The following is a 10000-nucleotide window of genomic DNA, read 5'->3' as shown; positions in this document are numbered from 1 at the left end:
AATTGCGTATAAGTAAAAAGATACACACAATGTTTACCAACACCAAAATTAAAAACCTTTTAATAAATTAAGAATAAAAACAGTGTAAAAACAGAAACACAGAATAACAGTGAAAGGGCTAGGAGCGAATACAGAGAAACAAAATTAAAGTTTAAAAAATATGAATAATAAAAAAATAATAATAATAATAATAATAATAATAATAACTAGAAAAATATATATAATAATAATAATAATAGAAAACGAACAAGACGCCTACCCACAGCGGTAGCGGAAGGAGAACTGACACGAAAAATTGTTATGGAAGGGAGTGTAAACAAAACAAACAGGTAATAGGCAATAAACAGTTGGGTGGAAGACGATTGGTGGTTAAGAGAAGGTACAGTTAGCTTGATTACTATTTGATTCAAGGGTGGTTAGTTCGTCCCTATATGTCGGGTTCTTCCGACAATATTAAAATGACTGGCATCTATGTGTGTTTGAACTTTTACTGTGATTTCTTATGTTAGATTGTTCTGGATTTGATAGTCGACAACCCGTTCTATGGCTAATTCCTTGATGAGAGGAAATTCGGACTTTTAGCAGCCTCCTGGTGCAATCGATGTAAGTGCCGAGATCACATCTGGGACAATTATACTTATAAACGACACCGGAGGCAAACAGGGGGCTGATCTTATCCTTGACTTGGAAGAGTGAGCCGATAGTTAGTCGGGTTTATGGGAATTAGTTTCAAATTAAGGGCAGGCAATTGCTCATTGAATAGGGTGATACATTTTTTCCTAAATTTATTATTATGGAGAAAGGGAAATCTAGCAAACATACGGAGCTTGGGGACACTATGGACTATTGGAGGTGGATTGAATTTCAGATTAAGTTAGCCTATTAAGGGATCTATGAAAAATTGCTGGATGGAAATAATTATCCTTAAAGTAATCAGCAAGGAAAGTCACTTCAGTATGAAAGGTAGACCAGTTTGATGTCAGATTAATGGCTCTATGGAGGAGAGTTGACACGGAATTCATTTTAAAGTTAAAAAAACATGAACTATAAAAATTGGTGGTCCCCAGGCCAGTAAAGGTGCTCTTTCTATAAATACCAGTATGAAAGCCAGACCTCGTCCTTGGATATCCCACACATCAAGGAACGGAAGTGAATTCTGTGTTTCTGTTTCAACCGTAAATCTAATGTTATGGTGTTGGTTGTTTAAATACTCAAGAAGGTATCAGCATGGTAATTACATCTGAACAAGGCGAAAGTGTCATCTATGTAGCGGTCTATAAAAGAGTGGGCGGAAATTAGGTGGGCATACATCTAGAGCTCGCTCCTCCAGGGAGCACATAAATATGTTAGCAAAAGTAGGACCCAGAGGGCTTCCCATGGCCATCCCCTCAGTCTGCTTAAAACCGTATTATTAAAAACCAAAGGGCGTATCCAGCACGGCTAATTCTAAAAGCAACTTGAATTGAGTTCTATTAAAATTGTTGAACAAGCAATCGTCAGTGGGAAATAGCCTGTCTAAAATGATGGTGATAGTCTCAACAACGGGAACATTTGTAAACAGAGATTCACGTCAAAGCTCGCCATGTACAGATCTGAGTCCGTGTAATAATGTCATCCTTTAAAGGAGGCCGAGTTATTAATGTGTATTATTGTGAGTCAGTGCAAAAAGGGAAGTTTAATATTCTCGAAAAAGTATCTCGAGAGGTAAAAAGAATTGCTGATAATTTGGGCGATAGTTGGGGAGGCAAAAGTCTAACCCTAAGGACAGTAGGAATTCCTCTCTCTTCGAAAGTATTCGTTTGGAAAAATTGAACACGGAATTAGTTTTATATTAAATAAAGGAACGGTAATGCCTAAATTTCGAAGTTTTGTGAAATGTCTATCTCAACGGTCCGAACAAAGAGGAAATAGCCTTATTAAATAAATGGTTAAAAATGATAGAGTCCAATAATGTCAGCGAATTGAGTACACCAGTCCTGAATCTCGTCATTTGGTCATGTGCGCGATGAAGTTCCTTGGTCTTTGAACGTATTTCCAGTCAAGGAGGTTCCTAGTAGCATCAGTGTAAACTCAGAGCTGTACAGGGAGCTTTGTAAACTTTGAACTTTATAAACTTAGGCACTATATTATTGAATTGACAATATCTCAAAAAGTTGAGGTCGAGGTTGATTTTGTTGTATTTCTTGGTGTGTTTCTCCAAGGAACGGCAGTTGGCTAAAAGCTGTGGATCGTATCTCGTTCGTATTAGCGAGTGGAAATCCTCCACTCCTCGGGAACGAAGGCGGAGGAGAAACAGGGCGGCAAAGAGGAAGCTTGCGAAAGTCATGGTGCCAGCGAATCGTAGTCCAGAAGGTCAATCCAGCATAGAAGTATGGAGACAGGAGCAATCACTCAGGGATAGACCATTTATTTAATAAGGCTATTTCCTCCTTTGTTCGGACCGTTGAAGATAGACATTTCACAAAACTTCGAAATTTAGGCATTACCGTTCCTTTATTTAATAATAAAACTAATTCCGTGTTCAATTTTTCCAAACGAATACTGTCCTTAGGGTTAGACTTTTGCCTCCCCAACTATCGCCCAATTATCAGCAATTCTTTTTACCTCTCGAGATACTTTTTCAGAGAATAATTAAACTTCCCTTTTGCAAAAATATAGAGTTTTTAAGATCACAATTCTCAGCCCTCGCCCACAGCTCTTTTAATAATCTTAAAACTAGATGGGCTCCTTTTTTTACCAAGAATGATTATGACATTTTGAAAAACCTAGCCAAAGATGAAAATGTAATAATTACTCGTCCAGACAAAGGTAAAGGTGCAGTTATCCTTGACAGATATGACTACATACAAAAAATGAATGACATTTTAAACGACTCTTCAAAATTTACCAAAGTTGGTGACCCAGACCTTTACAATATTACTAAACCCGAAGATAAAATCAACAGATTTCTTAGAACCCTAAAACAAACCAAAGCAATAGATGAAAATACGTATCAGGACCTTTTTGTAACAGGATCTACATATGGACTTATGTACCGACTGCCAAAGATACACAAAGAAGGAATTCCTTTGAGACCTATCCTTTCTTCCATTAACACTGCTAGCTATAAACTCGCCAAATTTCTTGTCCCTTTACTCCAACCACTGACTCACAATAAATACACATTAATAAACTAAACGGCCTCCTTTAAAGATGACATTATTCACAGGACTCAGATCTGTACATGGCGAGCTTTGACGTGGAAATCTTCCTGTTTACAAATGTTCCCGTTGTTGACTATCACCATCATTTTAGACAGGCTATTTCCCACTGACGATTGCTTGTTCAACAATTTTAATAGAAAACTCAATTCAAGTTGCTTTTAGAATTAGCCGTGCTGGATACGCCCTTTGTTTTTAATAATACGGTTTTTTAAGCAGACTGAGGGGATGGCCATGGGAAGCCCTCTGGGTCCTACTTTTGCTAACATATTTATGTGCTCCCTGGAGGAGCGAGCTCTAGATGTATGCCCACCTAATTTCCGCCCACTCTTTTATAGACGCTACATAGATGACACTTTCGCCTTGTTCAGATGTAATTACCATGCTGATACCTTTCTTGAGTATTTAAACAACCAACACCATAACATTAGATTTACGGTTGAAACAGAAACACAGAATTCACTTCCGTTCCTTGATGTGAGGATATCCAAGGACGAGTCTGGCTTTCATACTGGTATTTATAGAAAGAGCACCTTTACTGGCCTGGGGACCAATTTTTATAGTTCATGTTTTTTTAACTTTAAAATGAATTCCCGTGTCAACTCTCCTCCATAGAGCCATTAATATGACATCAAACTGGTCTACCTTTCATACTGAAGTGACTTTCCTTGCTGATTACTTTAAGGATAATTATTTCCCTCCAGCAATTTTTCATAGATCCCTTAATAGGCTAACTTAATCTGAAATTCAATCCACCATCCAATAGTCCATAGTGTCCCCAAGCTCCGTATGTTTGCTAGATTTCCCTTTCTCCATAATAATAAATTTAGGAAAAAATGTATCACCCTATTCAATGAGCAATTGCCTGCCCTTAATTTGAAACTAATTCCCATAAACCCCCGAACTATCGGCTCACTCTTCCAAGTCAAGGATAAGATCAGCCCCCTGTTTGCCTCCGGTGTCGTTTATAAGTATAATTGTCCCAGATGTGATCTCGGCACTTACATCGATTGCACCAGGAGGCTGCTAAAAGTCCGAATTTCCTCTCATCAAGGAATTAGCCATAGAACGGGTTGTCGACTATCAAATCCAGAACAATCTAACATAAGAAATCACAGTAAAAGTTGCAAAACACACATAGATGCCAGTCATTTTAATATTGTAGGAAGAACCCGACATATAGACGAAAACTAACCACCCTTGAATCATAGTAATCAAGCTAACTGTACCTTCTCTTAACCACCAATCGTCTTCCACCCAACTGTTTATTGCCTAATTACTGTTGTTTTGTTTACACTCCCTTCCATAACAATTTTTCGTGTCAGTTCTCCTTCCGCGAGCTGTGGGTAGGCGTCTTGTTCGTTCTATTATTATTATTATTATTATATATATTTTTATTATTATTATTATTATTATTATTATTATTATTATTTTTTAACTAATTTGTTTCTCTGTATTCGCTCCTAGCCCTTTCACTGTTATTCTGTGTTTCTGTTTTTACTCTGTTTTTATTCTTAATTTATTAAAAGGTTTTTAATTTTGGTGTTGGTAAACATTGTGTGTATCTTTTTACTTATACGCAATTGATATGTAATCGTTTCAGCCTGGAAAAGGAAAAGTATCAAGCTGATACGAAACGTCGGCGCAAATAAATGGATGAAAGACAGAACGCGTCTCCCTACTCCAATATGTTCGTTTTATATATATATATTATCATATAATTATAAATATACTACTATATATATATATATATATATATATTTATATAATACACATACATTACATATATATATATATATATTATATATATATATATATATATATAAAATCGCAAACTTAACCTGATCCTTCAAGACGAGCGAAGGGACTAAATTATGAGGAAAATCTTTAAGGAAATGTTAAAGCTGCGAGCTTAAGGAACACAATGGAGCTCTGAGAGAGAGAGAGAGAGAGAGAGAGAGAGAGAGAGAGAGAGAGAGAGAGAGAGAGTCTCTCACATAACGCGCCAGATTCCAAGCTTCTTAGAACAGACTAGTCTCTAATAGCAATAATTTGGCAGTGAAAAATATAATTTTCCCTAATACATTAGCAAAATGTAGGCATTATACCACATGGAGTCATGTAAATAAAAAAGGCGAAAATGAAAGTTATAAGTATAGAAGTTAATATGCAAGCGACGAACAACTGCGAATGCTGGTACATTAGAATTCATAGGCAAAATTTACATCCAATATAAAAAAAATAAATAAAGAATATATATATATATATATATATAATATATATATATATATATATATGTATATTAAATTAATATAAATTTAATAAACTATTAAATAAACTATTTAACTAAGCACATAACCAGAGTTGCCTTTCCTGTCAAGGTACAGATTTCCTGCAAGATAAGCGTCAATAAAAAGCATCACAAAAGAGAAGGCCGTCGAACAATACTTGACAAGCCATTGCAACAAAAGAACAACAGATGGGTTCTTAAGGCAACTGCACGCAAGCAAAAGCTCGAAGTCATCATGCTCATCGCAGTGAAAGTGACCAGGAATATCTCTTCCTTACTCTTCAATTGCAAACAGCATTGCGTGAGTTGTAAAGATAGTTGTTTTGGAATGGTGTACATAATGTGAAGAAGCATTTTTTATGCGGAGTCTCTTCTTTGACAGTAACTTTTATTTGGGTATTTTATTTGTGTGTATATGTACGTCTATGTATAACTGAATCACGCAAGTTTGGAACGTGATAAATGCATAAATGAATGTATAAGCCACGAAGGAAAGTGAAACACTGGAGTAGCTACAAGATCTTTCGACTCATCGTCCTTTACTTTGCACTCTGACTGCGAAGTAAAGGACGTTGAGTCGAAAGATCTTGCAGCTACTCCAGTGTTTCACTTTCCTTCGTGACTTATACCTTTATTTATGTACGTCTATGTTACATGAATATTTGTGTAAATAAGCTTAAGAAGAAGTTTTCATGCCGAGTCTTTATATTGCCAACAACTTCTACTTGATTATTTTATTTGGATGTTAATGACCGTTTAGATTAGTTAAATAATAAAGTGGTTTTCTATCACATGAATATTCGTGCGCATAAAGTCAAGGAACCATTTGTATTCAACTCTTCTTCCATGATGACTTTTCCTTGAATATCGCGTCTGTTTTCGTTCATATCCCTTTGAAGCATTATCAAAAAAATAAAAGTCTCTTTAGATGAATCACTTTCTCTACCCGTGACGCGATTTTTAGGAGTAAAAATGGTTCCAGTACCTCCGTTATTGAAAGGATGCCCCTTGTCTCAAGGGGAAAGGCTTATCCACTTTCAGGAGACTTTCCCTTCCACAAAAAAATAGAGTTGGGGGGCGGGGGTGTCCACATCTGCACTAGGCATTCCTTTGGTTTAGTACAACATCCAAATACAGACAAACTTTTAAAATAAATATATATGTATGCATATATAAATTGATGTATATATACGTCTATTTCTACACACACACACACATATATATTATATATATATATATATATATATATATATATATATATGTGTGTGTGTGTGTGTGTGTGTGTGTGTCTGTAATCTTCTGTACTAAAGTTTTTGACGAAATATATAGTTTCTTTAAGATCCACCTGAAAAATATTCTATTCTTTATCCGGGGCTGGACCCCAATGACAGACTGATCGAGGCTCATAATTGGGAAAGCGATATTTCCGATAGCTTATTATCTCTCCCCTGGAGAGATATACGAGGGTAAAAGAATTAATATTTCATAACGGACTCTCAAAACTGTAAAAATCTGTAATTGTGTTTTATAAGTATTTCCTTTCCATTTTCTTTATGAGAGTCTATTGCTGATAATGTGATTACTTCTTAGGATAGGAAAATAGCAATATTTAAAAAATACAAGGTCACAGTATATATATATATATATATATATATATATATATATATAAAATAGAAAGCTCGTAAGTTTTCTTTAATAAATATCTCCGCTAGATACTATCCAGTTTTAGTGAGGTCCTGTTAGCAATTGTATTACTGCACAGACCAATTGTGTAAGTGATAGAGTCTATATATATATATATATATATATATATTATATATATATATATATATATATATAGTGATAATTTAATAGACAGAATAGACAGATAGACATAAACTTTCCTACTTTTCAAAAATGACAACAATATGACTATCGATAGGTATTAAGATAAAAAAAGTTCTTGTGATCTACAGGATACATGTCAGTGAAATACCATGGTTCTAATAATCAGAATAAATCAATACTACACAAAACAGTCCTCAATTAGAACCCCTTCTTTTATTTTTTTTAAGTGAAACAGAATAATTAATTACTGGACGTATTCTATTTCCCTTCTGCCAAACAGAAAATTAATTTTACTGTTCGCAGTATCCGTATCTGTATTACGATTAAGTTGAATTACTATATTTCAAATGACTGTGGGGACTTGATTTAAATTTGCCAAACCACTGGAACAGAAAAAAAAATGATTCATGGAATTGCTGGTAATCTACGTATCTAAATTGAAGGCGAAATTGCAAAGCATATAATTTAAAAGCGTGGTTAAATATTAATAAACATGCAGATTTCACTGTGAATGAATGTGACCCACCCAATTCTCAGCAGTATCTGTCACAGTTAGACCCCCAGTAAATTCTAGTTTTTTCTCTATGAGCATGATGCATCCTACAATTTACCGTTATTAGCTCACTAACAGCAAGCAGGAAGCCACACTGTATGCAAAGCAACACACACGCCTTCCTGCAAGTCTACAAAGCAACAGAAACAAAATTGTTTTTACATACAGCATTTTCGAAAACAAACCTTGCAAGTCTGGTGTCAGCGGCAATGGGTTACAATGAGGCTAGGAAGCTAAAATAGCGGGCAAGTTAAATGTTCAAAGCATTGCCTACAGAACGATACGAGACCTTGTGGATTTATTCCCTATATAGATTCTACTGGCTCTATTGTATCGTCCATCAAAGCAGCTCTGCTACAAAGGGTTGTCTGTGATGTTCACTGCTCTTTTCTAGAGAGCCTCTACATCAATTTGAGGATTAGCCCAATCGTTATTACTATTCTCAGCAGCCTGTGCACTGTTCACCAAGTGTGCATAATAATTGTACTGTCGATGAAATGGAATACAGAATGGAATGGAATACAGAATTCAGGACAAAGGCCAAGCACTGGCACCTACGAGGTCATTCAGCGCTGAAAGGGAAATTGGAAGTAAAAAGGTTTGAAAGGGGTGACTGGAGGGAAACCTCGCAGTTGCACTATGAAACAAGTGTTAGGAGAGGGTGGATAGCAAGATGGAAGAGAGAGAACATGAATGGAGGTGCAGTAAAAGAAATGAAAGAGGTCGCAGCTAGGAGCCGAAGGGACTCTGCAAAGAACGCCTTAAGTAATGTCTGCAATGCACCGGGTGAGGTTCATTGGCACTGCAATGTGATTGATGATAAATGTATTATCATACAAATAAAATAACAATGAAAAAGACTGCTATGATAACTCTTAATCTCCGAGAAATATCAATGGGTTTAACATTCCGTATAAGCTTCACCTGTTAATTAATTATTTTTTCGCTTATTCAGAAAAGTTTCTACTGACACCATTACCAATTCATACCTAAAAAAAAAAAAAAGACAATCGTCATTTGACTCTGCTTCCAAAAGAGCCAATTCCAACCAACTGTCATGAGGAGAGATTTTGCAATAATTAGTATTTTACCTTTACTAAGGCAACTGAATTTACGTGTAACCATATACAACCAATGAAAACTAAATCAAGTGTAAACCTGAAAATGTGTGAGGCTGTTTTAGACGAAATAATAAGTGAAATGTTCCGCGTCAACATCAAAGAAACTGTATCAGATTTAATTTCCTGTGTGCGTATAGCATATAATTGACCTGGAGGTGGTGATATTGTTTTATCACAAGTTCATGTGGAAAAGGACAAAAAACTGACAAAAAACTATTTAATCTAATCAAACAAGCTTATTTGAAGCAGACTGCTCAAATGGAAAGAGAGTTATGGAATGGAGTGGAATATACAGTTTTAGCCTATGGGCAAATAAATAATTGTAAGGAGAGGGTGGATAGCAAGATGGAAGAAAGAGAATATGAATAGAGGTACAGTAAAATGAATGAAAGGGGTTGGAACTAGGGGCCGAAGGGACGCTGCAAAGAACCTTAAGTATTTGCGACAGATAGAAAAAAAATTAACAATAATTTCTGTAGTTTTTTCGACCAATTTTGAGATTAATCCGACCAGTGAATGAAAATAAAGAGACGTGCAATTTATCTAGACATAACATCGCAGGTGATCGTAAGATAATCACGCTACCGAAGAAGTAAATTTACCCACAGAAAGAAAAATAACAATAAAATAATATTCTGTATCATAAAAGTATAAAAAGGAAATAAAATGGAAATAAAATATCTCAGGGAAAATTAAAATTAAGATAATATTACGGTGGAAAAATGAAATGCAAATAATGATAAAACCTTATTCCAGACGAAAAAACCAATAAAATAATAATAATAATAATAATAATAATAATAATAATAATAATAATAATAATAATAATAATAATCATAATAATAACAACGGCAAACATAACAAATATACTAGTAAAATTAAAAACTAATAACGACAAAGCATAACAAATAATAATAAAAAAATAACCAAATAACCTCGAAGAAAAGTAACGAAATGAAGGAAGACTATAAATAATAATAATAATGATAGTAACGACCAAGCATAAAAA

The 10000-nt window shown here is 34.9% G+C and overlaps 1 protein-coding gene across 1 annotated transcript in view; it reads right to left on the bottom strand.

The window, feature by feature from the left end:
- The window catches only part of LOC135201917 (synapsin-like), a 272048-nt gene that overhangs the window by 139640 nt on the left and 122408 nt on the right, over window positions 1-10000 (bottom strand).

The sequence above is a fragment of the Macrobrachium nipponense genome, chromosome 28 (assembly GCF_015104395.2).
Source record: "Macrobrachium nipponense isolate FS-2020 chromosome 28, ASM1510439v2, whole genome shotgun sequence".
NCBI classification, from domain to species: domain Eukaryota; kingdom Metazoa; phylum Arthropoda; class Malacostraca; order Decapoda; family Palaemonidae; genus Macrobrachium; species Macrobrachium nipponense.
The sequence above is the reverse complement of the archived record's forward strand: the minus strand, read 5'-3'. Positions and strand labels throughout refer to the sequence as shown.